The 6,000-nt window shown below is 41.7% G+C and overlaps 1 long non-coding RNA gene across 1 annotated transcript; it reads right to left on the minus strand.

Annotated features, from left to right (window-relative positions):
• Nucleotides 1-874: 874 nt before the first annotated feature.
• LOC120291258 lies at nucleotides 875-1,936 on the minus strand. Its single transcript, XR_005549207.1, has 2 exons — nucleotides 1,396-1,936; nucleotides 875-1,128 (listed from the first exon to the last, which is right to left on the minus strand). It is a non-coding gene; the product is annotated as an uncharacterized LOC120291258 (long non-coding RNA).
• Between the last annotated feature and the right edge of the window lie 4,064 nt (nucleotides 1,937-6,000).

A 6,000-nucleotide genomic window follows, 5' to 3' on the forward strand; every position in this document is an offset into this window, starting at 1 on the left:
AATTCATACAAAAGTAACAAAAGGTTGACTCAACAAAAGCATTCCGAATTTTACTCATAGCAGATTTCCATGCCAACTTTGCAAAAAATGGAAAATGGGACAAATGGCATGCAAATAATGCAAAATCAGTGTCATTAGAAAGATTAAGACGTGCCCTAAGACTTTTTAAGAAATGTTGGGTTCAAGTAAGGTCAAATTCATGGCCGAAAATCAACAATCTCTAAAGCATGCAAATCAATCATGAGCAAATCAGAAAATGATGCATGGTAACTATCTTGTTAAGCCGCCTAATCAATGCATGAAAATTATGAAATTTGAATATGACATAGGGCTAAATGTGAAGAACAAAATTGATTCAGACATATAACCTTAAATCCATGTGCAAAAGATCACACAAATTCATTAACATTGATATGTGACTTGTCATTAAGAGCAAAATGCATGACAATTTCAGTTGCGACATATCAACTTGATGCATGGTTTTTACATAGTAAATGATCCTCAAATGAGGCATGCCATACATCATCGCGAAGCTTATGATGTTCTCTAAGTATGTCTAGAACACATATTCTACAAATTGGTTCATTAATAAGCTCAATCGAAGACATTCCTCTTAGAAGTCAAATCAGTAATAGAAACAACAGTACAGACCAGAATCAATTGTGATTAATCCTATCTATATGATATGAGAAAATTCTAAAAAAAATTGTGCAACTACGTCTGGGGTGAAATCTCATGAAGATACCCTAGTCCAATTCAATCAATAAAATTGCACACAAAATTGTCAAACATATCAGGTTGTCCAATTACATCAATATCATAGAACATAGTAGAACTTCAGACATGAAATTTATAGGAAAAATGGATGCGAATCGGTGCAAAATTTATATTATTGAAAAGCCCATGAAGTATACTACGACTTTCATGAGGACTTCAAACACAGAAAATTACATTTACAAGCTGATATCAAGTCATTTGCACAGAAGGTCATCCGAAATAGAGAGCAAGTCAGAAAACAACAATTTTCCAGAAACTGGTGCTAAATGCCGAGCTATTTTCAGGTAGTAAACGACATCAGATCGGAATGCTCTATGGGTCGTTGGAAAGGTCTTCGAGTCGTCTTCAACTCTTGTGAAGACATCGAACACAAAAAACAATAGTAATGAGTTTATAGCACAGCATTTCTCAGATCTGTCACATAGACATGATTTTTGCAGAACAAGCATATTCAAACAATCAAGCATGCTTAAGCCAATCAAGCTCATCATAAGCTATCCTAAGGCCATTATAACATCTTAAACATGTTGAAATTGCAAAACTAGAACCCTAGGGTGAGCTCTAGCCCCGGTTGTCTAGAACAACCTCGCTTCATTGAGCTCGAGAAGAGATATTTACCTTTTGCGCAATCCGATCGATTTAGGCTTAATCGATCAACAATCAAGCTCAACAACTCTTCACAAACGTTGAGGATTATCATATCTGTAAAAGTTAAGCTCCAGCGACACGGATCTGCCGACGACAACTTCTTCGTCTATTGGAGTGGAGTAACGGAGGAGGAGCCGCCGCTGTTCGGGAACGATAACACGTCGAGCGCGAAGAGGATCAACACGACGAGGTCGAACATCAGGATCGCGGCAAGGAGCAGCTGCTGCGAGGATGGCAACCTCCGCTGCAGGAAGCGTGGCTGACTCAGTTTCACCGTTTGCTAATGATTGTTGTGAGGGGAAAGGGGCGTGGTCAGGGGATCAGAGAAACGCCGGAGGCGAGAGCGAGATCGAGAGGGGAGCTCTATCCGACGAAGGGTAGTTGTTGCTTGCTTCTCTCGGTTGCGACGGGAGAATTAGTAAGGGAGAGAGAGAGAGAGAAGCCATTCGACCGTTTTGCCGAGAAAGAGAGCGAAAGAGAGAGAGAAATGGTTGTCTAAGAGAGAAAGTGGTTTGGAAAATGACCCCCCAATTTTGGAGGAAAATTTGTTGTATAATCTAAAGCAAGATCAAATCTTAGTCTTTGGAGCGAAAGTGGTTGGATCTTAAAGTTATTAAGAGCACCTCTAATTGAGCACATGCCCATGATGCATTTTTTATAAATGGCGATGATCAATTGCAAACTAATTGGGGTCTTCTCTTTATTATTATTATTATTATTATTATTATTATTATTATTATTATTAACATGTGGCGTCAATTTACGAATTTCATAAAATCCTTAACAAAATTGGAATTTCGAAAATTAAAGGGTGTGGATGCGTTGGCCATGAAGTGAGCTAGCTGATGGTGATTTTCGGCCAAAAGATGGCCGGAAAAATTCACCGGTCAACGCCGGTCAATGTCAGATTGACCGGGTTGACTTTTTGTTCGAATTTTGTTTTATTTTTTCTGGTTTTGCCCGATTTAAAGGAAATCAAATACTTTTATATGAATGGGTCAAATGAGACGCAACTGAACTATCTCAAGTCGAAAATTGTGCACAAAATTTTCAATCCATTGAATTCTTATTGAAGAGAGGCCACAGGCTAGTCTCATATCTTCAACTGAATCTCAACCGACTAAATTGACGCTTAATTTCTTCAATTGTACTCTAGTCTAAAATGACCCAAATCGAATCACGTAGATTGAACCACCTTAGCTGGGCTTTCTAATCTTTGAACATGCCAAATCGACCAAATTAGAAAGCATCTGAGTACATCTTTCAAAATTGACCTCGAATTTGGACTCATCTCTTTTAATAATGTATCGACTAAAAACAGGTGTCAACATACACGAAATGATCAATACATCTCATTCTGAGTTCTTGATATGATCTGGCTTGCTCTCTAGTTTTGAATATATTTCAAACTTGATTCACTCGGATTGTGAGTCATCCTAATCTCATCGGCCATTAGGGCCAAAAATAGCCCACAACCCAAAGAGATGACTGCTTTGATCACGCAAACCTTAAAAATGGTAGTTGCCGGCTTCTTCTTTTGGGAAGAGGGCCATCTTCCCCGCTCATGAGACTCTATCTATTAAACATACGAGGCAAAAGAAACAAAAAATACGATGACTGACTATTATATGCTGGAAATGAGTCTTCTTGGGGTCACTAGTGTTCACCTAAAGCAGCAACAGTTATCGTAATGAATAATAAGTCAAGGATCCAACAATTTAACACAAGCCGGATCTATAAATTCTGGAAATCCACCTAACAAGATTTTTAATGGGGAAAATGCTAAATCATTCATCTGATACTCATCCACAACTCACCTGATATTTCTGCAACAAAGGCTGTCTCCAGCTGAACTTCCGGGAGATCAGTTTCTTTACTTTCACATAACTTCAGTCTGAAAATACTCTTCACATGAAACTTTTCTGACTGATGTGACACTCAAGTCTTGACCAACTAAGAAGTTTTCTTAGCAAAAGTAATGATTACATAAGGATACTGCTGATCTTATAAGAATCGATCAAAGAGGGAAAAAAAGCGCGGATGATCCCCCCGTGGAAAACAAGCATTCTACGTACAGCAAAGCATATATACCATCAGATAAGAGAGAAGTCCACCGAAATGATTGGATAGAGAAATTTACGTAATCGACATAATGTGCCATGAATAATTGGCAATAATATGTGTCAATATCACCAGATATGTTAAAAGGCTTGGACTTACGCTTTCTCTTGACAATCTTTCAAGGCAAAAGGTATCGAGTTTCTACGGTGCACTCCAAACAGATGGTATTAGAACCGATTAGTGAATATCTCAAGAAAGAAATCTTATAATTAACGATTAGTAGATATGCCAAGAAAGAAATCTCATGACCGATGCTTGTTTGATGAGAAAAGATCAAGAATAATTTGTGTTTTTAATTAGATATTGGTTCAACTGGATTTGTTAATATAAAAGCTCGGACTTGAGCTCTCTCCCTAAGCAAAACGTATTGGGTGGTTGCGTGCTCCCAATAAAATAAATCGTAAGTTTACTAAAAGGAAAAGAAAAAGACCAAGAAAACCCGGGCAGTAATTCCAAAAGGAATTCGCGCACGAAAGGACATATGCTTTTTCAAAGACGAAACGAGTGGCAGAGGATGTTTCCAAAACAGGCATCGAAGATATTTCGGATGAAAACTAGTGAATCGCGCGAGCCGCAAAAACATGGGCCCCTCGACGGGGACCTTTGACCCTCTGACCTCCACGTCTCTTCCTTCTTTCCCATCGCTCCCATAAAGAGTGATGAAAAACTTTTTTGAACCATTCCCAGACGATAAAATATTGGCTATGACACGTGTTCAAAATGGGGCTCAAATGTCGGGGAAAAAATTTCTCTCCCTTGCACACTCTCTCTCCCAACTGTCTCTTTGCCGCCCCTCTCTCTAGGGGTGTGCAACGGAAACCGCTCGAACCGGGAACCGGCCGAACCGGACCGGACCGGTCAGTTTCGGGCGATTCTAGAAGGTCTCGGTCCGGTCTTAAGTTCCTATTTTTGGAACCGTTGACCGGTTGGTCCGATTCCCGGTTTGGAAGTTAAAAACCGGACCGATCGAACCGGACCGATATATATATATATATATGTAAATATATATTAATTTCTAAATTAATTTACAATACCCATTATCATATTTATTCTTCCTCAAAGGTAATCCCTTTTTTGCGTTTCTTTACACTCAACAATAAGAGTCACATCAGTTTTTCAATTTTACAATTCTTATCTTTCTTTTCCCTCTTGCAACCGAAACAGCTAAACCCTCTCTTTATTTTTTTTAGTTTCTACTCTCATATACAGTAACTATCACATCAACCTCCCTTTCCCCAAATTTTACAACCTAATTCACTTCAGCGGCAATTCTCACTGTCTATCTCGACTCTTTCCCTCTCAATCTCAAAACCGTAACCCTACCCCTTGCTCGCTCGACGCCTTGCCCGACGCCCCCAACACCTCACCTCACGCCCCACTCACACCAACGCTCGGCTCTCTTCCTCCGAGTGCCTTGGACGCTCAGCTCTCTTCCTCCTCGGAGTGCCTTGCCGCAACATCTCGCCTCACACCGTCCGATTCCAGCCGAAGGAGGAGAAAGGAGTCAATCAACTTCTAGAAGCTGTTGAAGGCCTCGACGTCGACCGGGACGCTGCCATTCTGGTACATGGCTATGAACCCGCTTGGGTCGACCCAGGCGTAGACCGCGCCGGTCCCATCGACCACCTGCACCTTCGCCTCCAGCACCTTGTGCTCCCAATACATTTGGTCCAAATCATCGTCGAACTTCGCATAGAGGGCGAAGAAGTCAGTCCCCATGTGCATCGAGTAGAGTTCGTTCGATGACGTCAGCGACATGGCGGCCGTGAAGTTCTGGTTCTCTATGAGGGTGTCCGCCGGAAAGTGGAAGCTCTACCACACAACAACAGGGGTCTCGCCGTCGCAAGGACATAGGGTATGATGCAGAATTTTAATTTTTGTTTCCACAAAGTGGACGTTTATAAGTTAATAAGGTGTCACTTTGTTGGTCACAAAGTGAATAAGAAAACTTGACCGGATCATAATCTCATGCATTACTTTACTAGTAATTACTATTTATTTTTTTGTTAAATGAAATGAAAACAAGTGATGGTTCATTAGAACCGGATCGGACCGGACCGGACCGGTTGGTTGGGTCCGGTTCTCGGTTCCAAGACAGCCGGTCCGGTCCACAGTCCAGAAAAGTGGGAACCGGTCCTCCCGGTCTGGTTCCCGGTTCTTGGGTGGAACCGGACCGGACCGGAAACCGATCACCCCTACCTCTCTCTTCCACCGAGCCCTCATCCAATCGACGAACTACCGCATTTGACCAACGAACTTCGTGACTATGGAAGCAACCTTTCGAGGCGGAGGCGGAGGCGGAGGTTGCGCACCTGATTCGTCGAACAAGGACTCGGTCGTGACTTAGAGGGAAGGAGAAGGGCACAATTGGGAGGGGTAGTGATTTGGCAATGGCAAAGCCGTGGTGGCTCGTCAGTTGGACAAGGGGTCAGTGGTTCATCGGAGGAAAAGAGA

Source organism: Eucalyptus grandis, chromosome 1 (assembly GCF_016545825.1).
Source record: "Eucalyptus grandis isolate ANBG69807.140 chromosome 1, ASM1654582v1, whole genome shotgun sequence".
Classification (NCBI taxonomy): Eukaryota; Viridiplantae; Streptophyta; class Magnoliopsida; order Myrtales; family Myrtaceae; genus Eucalyptus; species Eucalyptus grandis.